At 45.2% G+C, this 15264-nt stretch overlaps 2 pseudogenes; one reads left to right on the top strand and one right to left on the bottom strand.

Annotated features, from left to right (window-relative positions):
* The window catches only part of LOC138173090 (zinc finger protein 850-like), a 56870-nt pseudogene extending 53935 nt beyond the window's left edge, over nt 1-2935 (bottom strand).
* Nucleotides 1-15264, top strand: part of LOC138173106 (zinc finger protein 850-like) — a 784878-nt pseudogene that overhangs the window by 579756 nt on the left and 189858 nt on the right.

The following is a 15264-nucleotide window of genomic DNA, read 5'->3' as shown; positions in this document are numbered from 1 at the left end:
CCAGTAGAGAGAGCACCACATCAAGAGTAAGGAAGACCTGAGTTTCATTGAACCTCTGACACCAGCAATATGACCCTGGGGAAGTCACTTAAACCTGTTTGCCTCAGTTCCTGGGGAAGGAAATGGCAAACCACTTTAATATCTCTGCTAAGAAAATCCTGAGGAATATCATTAAGAGACAGACCTGATTTAAATAATTAAAAAACAACAACAAATAGCTATTCCCCAATAGATAAATGATCAAAGGATATGAACAAAGAATTCTCAAAAGACCTGCCAAGTTTTCCCAACCACGGGAAAAAATGCCCCAAACCATGAATACAAGCAAACCAAAACGACACTGAGGCTTCACTTCATACTCTCCAAAACTGAGAAAAATGACGAAAAATGGCAGCTGTCAGTGCTGGCGGGGTTGTGGGAAGATGGGCACATAAAACAATGCTGGGGGAGCCAGGAAATGGTGAAAGATCATGAAGGTCTGAGTTCAAATCCAGCCTCAGACACTCATCAGTTGTGTGACCTGCTAAGCCACAAAGACTTACTCTGTCCTAACTCTGCCTCAGTTTCTTGAACTGTGAAATAAGGATGATAATAACCCCTACAGGGCTGCTGTGAAGATGGTCATAAGAGGATGTGGGGGAGAAAGTAAGTCACTCCATTTTGTCTTTGCCTTTGTGCCCGATGCCTCTCTGACAAGAACTGAGGGTCTCCTTCTGTACCTCCCCTTTTCCTCTGCTGGAAAAGAAAACTCCCAGGACTTTGAACAGTTCCCCAAACTCAGCCCTTTTCCTATATCCTCTCTAACAAGGGAAGGCCCTTGACAAAAGCTAATACACTAAGGGCTAAAGAAGGAACTCTTTTCTTTGGCCTGGTCCAAGCAGCTCTGCTGAGAACCTTTGAACCTGTGAGTGTGACCAGAAGTCAATTTCGCCTGTGTTCTTGAGTTGGGATATTTTCCAATAACACTGGACCAGAGCATGCAGGAGACAGGATCCCTGCAGCCCAACCCAGATCATAATATTGGCTCCTTTCAACCCTCTCAGTGTGCCCTTACCAGTCAAAGAGCTACAAGACAGGAGGGGTCAGTGTGCCCCAGACACTTAAAGTGTTGGTGCAGCTCAGACCCTGGAGGACAAGCAGAGCATCCTGCCTTCAAGGTCTGGCAGGGGAGCTTGGCCAAAGAGGCAAAGGGGAGGGGGGAGAGTTCTACAGGAATGGGGAGAGAGGTGCTAGGCATGGATACAGAGAGCAAGGAGAAGATCCCTACAGGGCAGAGGAATGAGGGAAGTGGTTGTCCTTGTGCCTTAGGGATCAGGAGGGAAACCTTACAAAAAGCCCACAGTAGGGCAGCAATTGGATGGGGGAGTGGGGATGGTTAGTGCTTGTGACGCCAAAGTGCCAAGAATCAATTGAAAACACAGAAGGAGAGAGCAGGGCAGTGTTGTTACTACTATTTTCAATTTCCTGCCTATTTTATAAAAGAAACAATCCTCAGGGAGGGGACAGCCAGGCTCACAGACAATCTTCTGGGTCTATGGAAATGGCCTCTTTGGCTGATGTTAGTCCAGTCTAAGGGCAGAGTGCACTCACCTGGGCTGGGCGTCTGCAGCTCCCAAGGGCCTTTCCCTGTGGCTCCAGGCTCCCTGCTTGGGCCAGGTCTTGTTCTTCTGCTGCCTGAGCTGGGGAGGGAAAAGGATCCCAGAGGGGCAGACACTTACCCTTTTCTACCAGTTCAAAAGGCAGACCTACAAAGAGATTAACAAAGGGTCAGGCTCTGTCCTTGGCACCTTCAGAGAACCCAGAGACAAAACAGGATTGTGATCCCAGGTAGGATGAGAGTAGTCAGAGCCTCAATGGCTCCTGAAGCAGAGATCTCCCCCTAGTTAGTCCTCTGCCCTCCCTGCCTCCCCTCTCCCCAACTAACTCACACACGTTATCTAGATAATATACTGACTGCTTGATCTAGGGAGGAGGGAAGTTAGGGAAATTGGGGATGGGAGGGCTCTGAGATGGAGGTTCTAGGGAAAGACCAGGGGAAACCTGAGTCTGGGAGACCAAATTCAGTCCAGGATTCAGCCCCCTGGCAGGGGGCCTGAGAGCTCTGAAAAAAGAGGGGGCAGGTCAGCAGGAGGTCTGGGGAAGGGGAGCACAGATAGGGGCTGTGAGGAAGACATTCTAACCCAGCTCATGGTAGCGACCTCAGGGACACTGCTGTGAGAGAAGAGCTCCAGGGGGACACTGAGCCTGGGAAAGCAGGAAGACTGTGTCCTGGGGTCTAATTAGTCACAGGGGAGGACTTCTGGGACCCTTTGGTAGAGGTTAGGAGTGGAATTCCTCAAGGGAGACCAGACACAGGAAGCCAGAGCACAGGATCTGATAGGTAAGCAGCCTAGGGTCTGTGGGTCCAGGTGAGGGGGGTCAGACAGGAGTCTGGGTTCCTGTGTCCAAAGTGGGGTCCTCAGAACGGGAAGAACTTCAGGTCCTTACAAGGGGCTTGAAGTGAAGGGAGAACATCTGAATCTCCAATCAAAAGCTGGGGGCAGGGAGACAGGATTCCTAGGTCCTGTGGGTAAGGTTTGAGTTTTGGAAAAGGGTGACCCAATGTTAAGTCTGGGGAGGAAGATTCCAGTCATTTGGGAAGTGTTTGGGAGTCTGGAACATAATTAGGGGATGGAAGCTTGTCTAGCAGCCAGGCCTGGGAGGGAAGATTGCTCAGGGCTGACCTGGAAGGCTCTCACCAAGTGGCAGGGACAGCCAACAGAAGCCAGCAGGTCTAAGAAGGGCTGGCTCAGACTTACCTGGAGGTTGCAGGCACAGAGCTGGCGTCCAGAAGGCAGAGATCTCAGGTCCAGGAGAAGGTAGCCTGATCCCAACTCTGGGGGAAGAAGGCAGAGACACCTGGGCTAGAAGGGAAGGAAGAAGGCAGCCCAGTCTCAGCCCAACATCCTGTTTCAGCCAGCCCCCTCTGGGAGGGTCCTCCCACCCTCTGCCGGAGGCCCTGGCTTGGGCCCTTTCCTCCAATCACACCCAGGGCCAGCTAGACCTAGACCCATCCCAGGCCTCCAAACTCCACCCCAGGGATCTGATTACATCGGTGGCCTCACCCACCAGGCTGGCCAGCTCTGAGAGCTCCTCCTTCCCATCACTACCACCTGATTCCTTATTGCAGGAATGATTGGGGACTTTAGGAGGTGGGAGGGGGAGAGCAAGGAAGAGGCAACCTGGAGATTTCCAGGCAAGGATGAGATGCACAGGGAAACTGAGTCCTGCTGAGCTACAGAATGGAGGTTGTGCAGAAATGCAGTCAGGTGTGTCAGCACATTTCTCCCAATTTAAATTACAATGGGGCTCTTGGAAAGTCAGGTCCCAGGAACATTATCAGGATGTTTGACCCTCTAAGGACAGATCAGCCCTTAAAATTTAGTGTTTCAGCTGATGTGTTTAGGAGCTGAAAGAATGAGAATTCAATGTAAGTGGATCAGAATTACGCTGTGGTTCCCTCTGAATGCATTCAGCCTACAGGGTCAGAGGGAGACATGGATAAAGTGGCTTTTATGTCTACACTAATTCTAACTAACATAACCAACTGAATCGATGTTTCTTGGCAATTTGCTTTCATGTATAAAAACTCTAGCATTATTCATGTCATTATTTTGTTTCTAATTTTTCTCATTTGGGAATTTGGGGGACATCACCCTACAAGTTGTGCTTTTAAACTGAAAAAATGATTTCTAAAGGGACATACAATTGTACCCTTAGGAAAGGATTATTAACCAGCCAGATGCCTCCCAAATCATTTCGAGCCCCCCCACTAGAGAAAGGCCTAAACCCTAGACTGGCCAATCAGGACACACACACACGCACACACAGACACATAGACACATACACACATACAGACACAGAGACACACAAAGACTCACACAGACACAATGCACACACACATACACAGACATAGACACACACAGTCACACAGAGTGAAGTTAATGGCCAGAGGAACACAGACATCCTGGGCTATAATTTAAATGGACACTATCATTCTCTTATCTCATTGTATTTACAATCTATCCCACTGAAAATTCCTTTCTCCTGGGACAGCTAAGTGGCACAGTGAATAGAGCACCAGCCCTGGAGTTAAAACCTGAGCCCAAATCCAGCCTCTGACACTCAACACAAAAAAACTAGCCCTGGACCTTGGGCAAGTCACTTAATCCCAACTGCCCTACCTTACCCCTCCAAAAAGCCAAAAACAAAAAAAGAGAAATTCCTTTCTCATATAAGGGTTAACCCAGGTGAGGAGACTAGTTTGGGGCTGACACAGGCATCCTGAGCTGGGCCTGCTCTAAGGGTATAAAGGGCTTCCTTCAACTTGTGACTCTGAGCTCAGAATTCTTTTCTGACCGTCTGGTTTAATGAGAATAAATAAGCCCATTATAGCCCATGTACAGCCTGATTCTGGTCGTTTCTTGGTCAAACCTTGGGAAAGGGACCCCATATTGTTACACTTGGGACAAACAAACCCTCAGTTCAGATGGACTCTGATGATGTTTGCTCCTTTGGACCAAACCTTTGGCTAACAGTTGACAGGAGCCACACAGAAGATCATGTTTGTCTCTGGAAATGGCCTCTTTGGCTGATGCTGGTCAAGTCAGAAGACAGAGGACACTCTCCTGGGCTGGGGATCTGCAGCTCCCAGGGGCCATTTCCCCTGGCTCCAGGCTCCCTGCTTGGCCAGGCCTTGGTCCTCTGCAGCCTGAGCTGGAGAGGGAAGGGGCAGACACTTTCCCTTTTCTTCCAGGGCCTGGGGACACCTGCCCTTAGGGCAGAGAATACAACTTATAGGAAGTGTCAGGCCTGGAAATGAAGATGGCCCCTTCCTCTCCCCCATTCTCCTGCAGAGAACCAAGAGCCAGAAGGGCCTTGGGATCCCAGGTGGAATGAGACCAGGCACAGCCTCAGTGGCTCCTCAATCAGAGCCCTCTCCCCCGCTGGTCCTCTGCCCTCCCTGCACCCCCTCTCCCCAACTAAGACACATACACATTATCTAGACAACAGACTGACTGCTTGATCCAGGAGGAGGGAAACTTAGGAAGGTTAGGGGTGGAGAGTGTTCTGGGATGGAGCTACCAGGGAATGACCAGGGGAGGCTTGAGGTTGGGAGGTCAAATCCAGTCTGGGATTCAGCCTCCTGGCAGGGGGCCTGAGGGCTCTGATAGAAGAGGGGGCAGGTGAGCAGGAGGCCTGGGGAAGGGAAGCACAGGTGGGGGCAGGAAGGAAGACATTCTAACCCAGCTCAGGGACACTGCAGTGACAGAAGGGCTCCAGGGGGACACTGAGCCTGGGAAAGCAGGAGGACTGTGTCCTGGGGGCTAACCAGCAGCTGGGGAGGACTCCTGGGACTCACTGGAAGAGCTTAGGCCTGGAATCCCCCCAGGGAGCCCAGACACAGGGAGCCAGTGCCTGGGTTCTGACTGTAAAGTGGATATAAATGGTGCCCTGGGAGGTAAAAAGGATATTAAGATTTGCTTTTCCAGTATTTTCTGAGGCCCTTCCTGAGGCAGCCTGATTCTCTAGCTCATCCTGTAACTGAAATACCATAAAACTTCTCACTTTATACCAAAAGACCTGCTTTTGTCTCCCTTATCCTGTGACCCCTTGTCCTTAACCTTTAACCTGTGTCTCTCCACCCCCACTTGTCCTTAATCTTTAACTGCCATAAACCCTAAGACTACATCAACATCCTGAACATCTGCAGGCTGTATAGCTTTCTGTCTATATAGGCCTACTCCCCCCAATACCTCTACCTTTCCTCTGCCCCATGCCTATAGCAAAGGTCCTTCCTTGTGATTTCAACTAAACAAAGCTCTCAATGGATAAACAGAATGTCACCTGAGTGAATTCTTTCACACTAAAGCCAGTCTCCCACATCTGAACTGGAAATTGCAGGGATGCCCATCAACTGAGAAATCCCCAAAGAAGTTGTGGTACATGAATGCACTGGAATACTATTTCATTGTAAGAGACAAGGAGCTCACTGATTTTAGAAAATAATGGAGGGAAAGCTGTAGACAGTAAGAAGAATGGTATCTTAAGAAGGACTGTAAGAGAATAAGATATTTTGTCTATTATACCTATCCAAAGTAACTCTAAAGGACAAATGAAGAAAGGCCCTGTCTGCCTCCAAAGATAATATGGAGAAACAGCAGCATATATGGAATAATCTTACGTATGCATCCATATATGCCTATATATAAATCTTGTGTCTAATGGTGGACATATCCAGGGCTGGGGCTGATGTAAGAAAAAAAAAGAAAAAAAAGAAATTTCCAGGATCATTTTGTTGTATTTAGAAAGGAATATCAAGTTGGTTTATTTGCAGGTATTTGCACAATATTTGTCACTTCATATACAATCAACTTCTTTATTATACTGTTATGGATATGACTGTTTTGCTCCATAAAGTAAAAATTAAATTATTTTAAAATAATAAAATTAATAACAACACTAACATACTCTTCAAGGAAACTCCAAAAGACCTTATCAATTCTTAAAAGGACAATACTTTGTTCAGGCTTTTACCTGAATTAAGGAGGCATAATTCAAGACAGAGAATTAAAAGAAGTTTCTGATAACATGTCTAGGTGGCAAAATAGTAAAGGTCTTGTCACTGCAGATTAGCAAGAGATTCAAGATGGAAGCACCTTTGATTGATATGTTTTGTAATGAGATGAAAGGCCAATAGGATAGGCCCACATCAGCAAAAAGGGGGTTGCCTCTCAGTCCTTCCCTTATTACTGACCCATGAGGGCTAACAGGAACAGATACATGGAGGTGCCGTGATATGACAACTCAAAAAGACAAGTTCTAGGGACCCCTTAAGCTTTCTCTACATTTGCAATGTTACAAATAACAGACAGTACCAACGCAGCAGACTGGTGATGCCTTCCCCATCACTGCCTGACTTATGGACTGGAAAAGGTGCATTTTACAGGCTTGTTCATCTGTATTCCTGTGAGGTTTCTGTGCCCTATTACATGGTCAAGGTTTGTGAAGGTGCCAGGCACAGGTGAGTAATAGGTATACTCCATCCTATTCTCATTCAGATTGCTCCAGGGGTCTATCAGAGCTAATTGTTCTAAAATTCTATTCTTTTGCTTAATCCTAGATTCAAACAGGCCAGACAGATCTAAAGGGAAGACTTCTAAATTTGATAAAACAATCAGGAAATGTAGATATATTTATGTGTACATGTGTATGTACGTATGTATGCATGTATGTGTGGATGTATGTACATACATATGTGTACACAGGTCCCTAAAAGTAGCAGGGTGGCCCCTAGCAGCCCCTAAGACTTTGGGGGGCCTCTCGCAGTCAGGGGTGAATAAGCCAGATATCACGCTCAGGGCTGGGGATTCAAAGACAGTCCTTGCCCTCTGGTGGAAAGACACAGCGCAGGAAAGGAAGCTGAAGAGGCAGGAGGCTCAGAGGAGCCCCCAGACACTGCAGGGGAGGGCAGTCAGGCAGGAGCCCCAAAGTCCTGGAGCCAAGAGAGATGAGGGGCGGGGGCAGTCAGAGGCCACGCCCCCCCGTGGTGCTGGGGAGGGAGGGGGGGTAACAAGGTCCCCGTTACTGGGGCTCCGGGCCCCTGTGGTGCCACGAGGATGACCCAGGTTCTGCAGGACTAGGAGGTGGGGGCCCAGGGCGGGGATCTGGGAGGGAAGCGGCCCGGGGGCTGAGGGCCGGGCAGGGGCTGGGGGTCCCGGGACGATCCTGGCTCACCTGGCGCTGGAGGGGAGGCCGGGAGCGGGGCTGCGGGGGCCCAGGGTAAACCTGGACTTGGGACCTGCGATCTCCACAGACACAGGGCACCCGGAAACGTGGGGGCGGGAGCAGCGGGGGAGGAGGGGCCGCCCACCCGGGAGCCCCAAGCAAGGGGCCGGCTGCACAGAGCTCTACCAGCCTCCCCTGGGCGGAGCTTCACGGGCCCGCGCACCTGGAGCAGGGTCAGGCGCCCCCCCTCTCGCCCCGCCCCCAGGGCAGCAGGGGCCCAAGGGAACCTGCACGTGGTCAAGAAAGGCACGTGACCGGAAGCGAACAATCAGGGCCTCCGGGAGGATTGGCACAAGCCCAGGGGCGGGGCCCCCACTTGACTTCCCAGGGAGAACCGCTTCCTTTTTCAACGACCGGCCTTCTGGGAAATGTAGTCCGGGCTGGAAATGACCCAGGCTTGAGGATGAAGGGCCTGGCGAGCCCCACCTGGTGTCTGTCTCTGATTCCATTAGCTGGATGCCAATAGGGACCTTTACACCAAGAAGCCGGAACCACCGTCACCAGGCTATGTGGGGGAGGGGATAAGGCGGGACCACTCGTAGCCTAGTGGGCGGGGCCAGGCTCCTCCCAGGCCCCGACCCCGCCTTGCAGGCCCCGGAACCTCTGGGTCAGGGCCTTACTTTCCCCACCTCCTTCGGTTCCCGACTCCCAGGGTCCCCGCGGGGGCAGGGAAGGGCCTGAACGTCAACGCCCAGGGGTCGCCTCTGATGGTGCCAAGAGACTTTCCCTATGTTAGGCCATTTGCTCCTCAAAACCAACCCGTGACGTGGGCACTCCTGCTGTGCCCACTTTACAGAGGAGGAAACTGAGGCTGACGGGGCTTAGGGTACGGAGCTGGCTCCTGCCAACCTGGGAGAGCCGCTGGTTCAGTGTTCAGGCTGCGCGTTTACGCCTCAGATATCTGCAAAGCTCCAGATCAGCGCCTGACTTAGTGTTTGGTCAGTTGTCCAGGGGCAGCCAGGCTGGCCAGCTGATGGGGCCCCAGGCCTGAGATCACCTTCCATCTCAGACACTTCATGGATGGGTGACGAGTCCCTTTGGCTCTGATGGCCGCAGTGTCCTCTTCTTGTGAGGATCCAACGAAATCAGAATTGCAAAGCCCTTGGCACAATGCCTGGCACGTGGAAGGCTCCACATAAATGTCACCTATAATTATTATTACTAAGAAAATGATGCAGAAAATGGTGACATGCACATTAAATGTAAAACTGTGTTGTGTTCCAACCCCCTTCCCAGAGAGCTGGTTGTGAAACATTTCCCAGAACAACCCTGGGGACACATCTAATGAGTGTCTGAAGCCACATTCAAGCCAGACCCTCTTCCAGAGCTCTTTGTCACACAGCTGCCTCCAGTACCATATGGGACAGGTATTTATGTCTGACAAACACAAAGGGCTGTCAAAGTCTTGTACTGACAAGAAGAAAAAGGAAAAGGAAATCATAAACAAAGAGTGGCAAAAAGGAGTGTTTTCCTGCAGGGAGATGAGGCTGAGCACCTTCCAAACACAAAGCCTTGGCCCAGAGGGCTGAGTGAGCAGTTCTTTGTTTTCCCCAAGCCCTGCACAGAGCTCCTTCCTTTTCCTAGATCTCTCCAGCCAGCCAGGCCAGGGCTTTGGCTCATCCTTCATTCATAGGATGCATTCCCCAAAGAGGGTCATCTCCAATCTCCCTGGACACTGGGGCCACATGGCTCCAGAGGAGAAAGTGAGGCTGGTGACTTTGCACAGCTCTCTCTCACTTCAATCCAATTCATTTCCACCTCATGACATCACCTCCCTGATGGCACAGTCCTTTTCAACAACAAAGGATAAACAACCACATGCCCAAAATCATGGGAGTATTTCTGGGGCTTAACCCTGAATGCTCATTCTCCCACATAAGGACTCTCTTCTCTGGCCATTCCATTGGCTGCATTTCCAAGTCAACTGGGACATGGAGATGCTTATAGCAATCCTTCCTGTCTTAGGATGTGTGTATCCTATTTCATCATCTCTCTTTGAGAGCTCCTCCTTTGACTAGTTCAGAGGAGACAGCTTTTCTGTCCACCAGATCATCCACTTTTAGAGAGACTTCTACTTCCACATCTCCATTTTCCCTCACTCTCCCTGGTCCCCAGCCTGGTGTCTTTCTCTGACCTTCCCTTGCCACACTTTCAAGAACCTTGAGACATAGAATAACTACTCCAAGACTTCCTGTCTGATGACCCCTGAGCATAGTTCTAAGGAGATCTGTGTATCAGCTGTGCACGTTAGAATGCAAGCAATTAATCCTTATTTTTTTCTTAATTATTTTCCCTTTTTGTGTACCTCTTGTCTCTTGTCTTTGCTCTTCAAAATTTGTGTGTTGCTCTGCTTTTTTTCATCACTTATGGCTGGCAGTTCTCTATTTCATTAAAGTGCCATCATCACCCATGTAGAATTTTAGTCATTTATGGTGGGTAAGTCATTCTTTGTTGATAACTGATAGCCTTTGTCTTAAGGAATATTCCAAGGTCTCTAGTCCTTTGTACTAGGGGTAGCTAAATCAGGAGATCCTGACTGTGGCTCCTAGGTATTTTAATTCTTTCTGGATGCTTGCAGTATTTTTTCTTGGACTTCAAAGCTCTGGATTGTGGCTAGGGTCATTCTAAGAGTTTTTATTTCTGAGCGTTTCTTTCTAGAGGCAAATAGATTGTTTCTACTTCTAAATTGACCTCTAGTTCTAAAGAGACCTGGCAGTGTTTTCAGAAATATTTTATTTATACACATATGTAAATGTATTTATATACATATGTGCATTTTTATCATTAAATGATAGAATACATGTGTGTGTGTATATATATATACATATATATATGTATGTTACTTGGGCAAGTTCTATAGCTATGGGGTAAGACTTTAATTCCCTTTTTGAGTCTACCACAGCTCTCATTACTTTTCCTTTGTTTCCTCCCGTTCTCATAAATTTTTTAAAAAATGGATTTGCTCTTTTAATTCTTACATCCTCATTTCCAGAAATTCTCATTGAATTATGACAACTCTGTGCTCTTTTTTGAGGCTTTGCTTGGTAATGTTTTGAAATTATTCTCCTGTTCTGGGTTTGTGTTTTGTGTATCCCTGTCACAAAGGTAACATTTATGGTGGGGTTCATTATTTTTTACTTAGTCTTTGAGGCTCCTTTCTGCCCATAAATCTGATATCATGGCCAGGCTCACTCCACATTCTGGAAGGAATGTCCAGGATGTTCTTGCTGCTACTTTCTTGGGGTGCTGTGTTTGGTGTTATTCCAGGTTCTCTGGTGTTGGGGTCTGTCCTCAGGCAGCCTCTCTGAGTTCAGGTCTGGTAACAAGGCACTTTGTGGTATGTGCTTATCTTATCTGAGGTCAGAGAGCCCCAACCTGTAGGAAGTGCTGAGGTCCAGATTGTGTGCTATCATGAAAATACCCTGTTACCCTTTATCTCAGGATCAAAGGGTAAGTGCACAGGAGTATGCAAGCTATTCCGGACACAGTCTTCCTGTTCTCTGATTGGCCCCCTACCTTCTCTCTCGAGCTGTTCATGAGATGTCCACGATCTCTGCAAGTGCACTTTGGGGGATTTAAGGGCTGAAGTATGATGGAGCAGAGAGAGATGTAGGGAGAGATGTAACCACACACCTGTCTTGCCAATAAAACTGTGCCTTTCTCCATTTCCACTGGCTTGACTTCTCCTTTATGTGAACATGCAGGACATGACCAGAATGCACACTGAAGGCCTGAGTGAGGTAGGACTCAGGTAGAATTCATAGAATCGCGACAAGTCATGACAAGTGGTGCCCAAACAGGGGACAAGGGACATTTTAGCTGAGCCCCACGCTAGTGGCCAAGATAGAGGAGAAGCCCCTAGCGATCAGGGCAATTCTGAGGTTGACTCGAAATGAAAATGGGGAATCTCCTCCATATAATTAAGCCAGTGGAAATGAAAAAATTGGCTCGACAGCTTTATAAGCAGTTAAAGGCCAGGGACTGCACCTCCCATTTAAGGACCTGCAGTGATTTATTGAATTGATAAAAAGAAAGAGAATTATTTATCACTAAAAATCAGTCATATGAATTCTTGAAATGTTATCCCTATTTGGTAAACTGGGAGCCAGCTAGGAGAGAGGGGACTAATGAAGGAGAGACTCTGGCATTTCCCCATGTCTGCCTTTTTTTATATGGAATATATTAATGATATGTTTAACATCAGAAATGAAAGCACCAGGGGTGGCTCAAACACTTCAGTGTGATTCAGCTGTCTCTAATCTTATCAAGTAAGTCTTACCTGGCTTCCGTTACTATCTGGAGAGCCAGCAACTGTTTAAACTTTTCAAGAGATCTCCTACAAATTCTATGTGATCCATTCTGTTATTTTCTGTGTCTTTCTGTTTTGTTTATGTGTCTTTGTGAGAATGAGTGAGAGTAATTTGTCATTTTGTAAGATTTAAAATGCAGCTGCACTGCCGAACTTTCCATGAAATGTTGTTATCACTTTCACTCCCCCTCTCCCTTCTTTCTCACCAGAAAACAAAGTATTTTATTATTTTACATGTTATGAAATGGTTATGGTAAATCGAAGAGGTTAGGAGCAGTGTCAGGATAGAATTAGAAAGAAATAAGGTATGTGTGGTTTTAAAAGGGGCTTTAATCAAAGTCCAGCAAAAAAAAAAAAAGATAACAGTAGGAAAAGCAAGAAAGTTTAAGTATGTAGCAATGAGAGGAGTATGGGTAGAAAGCTTAAGATAGGTATAAATTATTTGCATGAAAAATGTGAACAGAATTTTTAAGGTGTAAGGGCCTCCTTTCCTCCAATCCAACTCTGGCCAAATTTGATTGTGGGAAAAGCTGTTAAAAATAATAATACAAAGTAAAAAGGGAATTTTTCCCCCCTCAGATTAAAGGGGCAGACTAGCAAGCATTTAACCACTCTACTGCCTCTTCTAAAAAAGGAAAGTGTTGTGTATCAGGATGCAACTGAAGGTTAATTTCATTTGGCACTAAGACAAAATTGTAACATATAAAGATCTGAAAAAGTTTAGGAATAAAGAGTTTTAACTCTAATATTGTCTGGAGATTGGTGCCACTGGCATTTGTCCAGCTTCTCCACACTGTAACTGGACATTAAAAGCCTTTTGCTTTCTAAAAAAACATATTTTAAGAATCACTGAAGTTCACAATACAGGTTAAATTAGCTGAAAACTTTCTTTAAAAGTCTCTCAGAGGAGAGAGTGCTGAAGGATTATAAATTACCCTCCTCAATCTAGAGAAAGGGAGGATGCATGATATAGGGCTCTGCAAACAATAGCCCTGGGAGCAGAGCACCTTGTCCCATACTTATTAGGCAATCTGAATCCACAATGCAGACTTTGTAACTCTGAAAAGAGGAGACAAAACCTCTGCAACTCTGAATAGAGGAGTAAAAAGCCTAAATTCTCTATCAATAAATTTTGCATGTGATGATTTGAAAATTCAACTAATACCCTAACATCATTGTGTTGTTGTGTTCTTTCTGAGTTGTGGTGCAATTCTATAATATGGTGAAGATTGGATAATTATTGTTAGCCAGAAATAGTGTTAGATAAAACAAATTTTTTATCTGATTTTTGTTGAAACTAAAAAGACAGAGGAAAGAAATCTGTGTAGAAACAATTATGATTACTTTATCAGTTCTTCTTCTAAATCCTGTCTTGTAATGTTTATATCTGCCATAGAGAAAACAAGGTAGTTACAAATTTACCTGTAGTTGCAAAAGGAGGTTAGTCCCTTCCCCCTTGAGTCTAGAGGGTACCTCAATACGATTTATTAACTTCTTTCATCCCAGATCAGATTAGGAAAAGAGTTCCACTTTCCCCCACACTTGCAAACTTAACCTTCCCCCACTGGGCAAAGGAAGGAGGGGGAAGAGACTTCACCTACCATGAGGACTGGCTGTTAAAAGTTCTGAGCCCTGCCACTGGTAAGAAACCAATAGTTGTCTGTACTGGATAAGATAATCCATCCTTTTTATCAATGATTTTATGTGATCTAGGAATACAACTGAATTCATCTTAAGTTTAATGTTTTTGCTACAGCTAAAAATAATTTGGCTGTCACTTTTAAAACTGATTATTTTAGTGTCTCAATGCTAAAAACTAGAAATGTTAATTGATTACTGTATGTGGAAAAGAGGAAACTAGGTAAAGACTTTATTACATTCCTCCTGAACGTATGAAATTTAGCAAAGCAGGAGCATAACTTTCAGCTACTGGTCTATATCAATTCTTATTTTTTTTTTTAATAATGTCAAGACCCCAGGAAACTATCTGTATAGGAAAAATCAGCAGACTAGGTTAGGAATTTGTTTTAGTGAATGCAATTCTTAATTAACCTAACTTGCTCAAAAAGTTCCAAAAGATTAATAAGAATTGGCTATTACACCAGGATAAGTTAAATTTGAGGAAGAAAAATGTTAAATGATATCCCTTATGTATTAAAAGACCTAGGAGACCTTTATTGTTTATTACAGCTAGATGAGAATAAAATTAACTGTAATTAGCTCTAAGCTGTGATTGGTAAAAATAGCTGTTTAAGATAAAAAGCATTTAAGACCATATTCACATATTTCTACTTTTTTCTTCTTAGACCTGATTCCTATGATCAGACTAAGTAATCAGTAAAGGATATGAACTCTTTTTATGTTAGCTTATTGGAAAATTTAATATTTTTTTACCTAAAATTAGAAAACGTACAGAAAATTATACAAACCACTTAAAAATCACCTTAAGATATTCCCATTGGCTGAAGGAATTTTGGAACTAATAGCTTTTAAAGTACTATGCTCAGATTAATTTACTATACCTTTTCTGGCTAAAACACCTCTCAATGTCTAAATAATTCTACAATCAACTAGAAAATTAGTAAGTTAATAATAATCTTTGGAGATTTATGCTACTTAAAGACATTTTGCTATACCTTTTGACTAAAACACTTTGTGATATCTAAAGAATTCTACAATTATCTAGGAATTCCATTTTTTATCATACTTAGGGAATTTGTTACTTAAGAAAATTTTTATACCAACTTAGTCTGAATAATCTTGATCTTAAAAGTTTGTTTTGCTCTGAAGTATACACAGAGCTATTAGGTTATAAAATTTTAACTAATTTTAAGACACTCAGAATATGGATCTTTTTAACTTTTTTCAAAAGTCACAAACTCTTATAAGATAGAGGCCACTACCTATATTGCAGTTCATTCTTCACTTCCTAGGTCTCTTTATCTACAATAATGTGACTATTAATCAAAAGTTCAAATTTTTTCAACTTTTCCCCAAATATTCATAGAACTACATTAGCTTACTCTTAATTTTATCAAAACGCATGGACTCTATGTACATAATTTCATGTTACTAGGAAACAAGCTAGACAGTAAAACAATGTACTCTCTGCATTCCTTATCTCCTGC

The sequence above is a fragment of the Petaurus breviceps genome, unplaced genomic scaffold (assembly GCF_028583685.1).
Source record: "Petaurus breviceps papuanus isolate PSGF00001 unplaced genomic scaffold, PetGlider_PUasm1.0 563, whole genome shotgun sequence".
NCBI lineage: Eukaryota > Metazoa > Chordata > Mammalia > Diprotodontia > Petauridae > Petaurus > Petaurus breviceps.
This window is presented reverse-complemented; position numbering and strand designations above follow the sequence as displayed.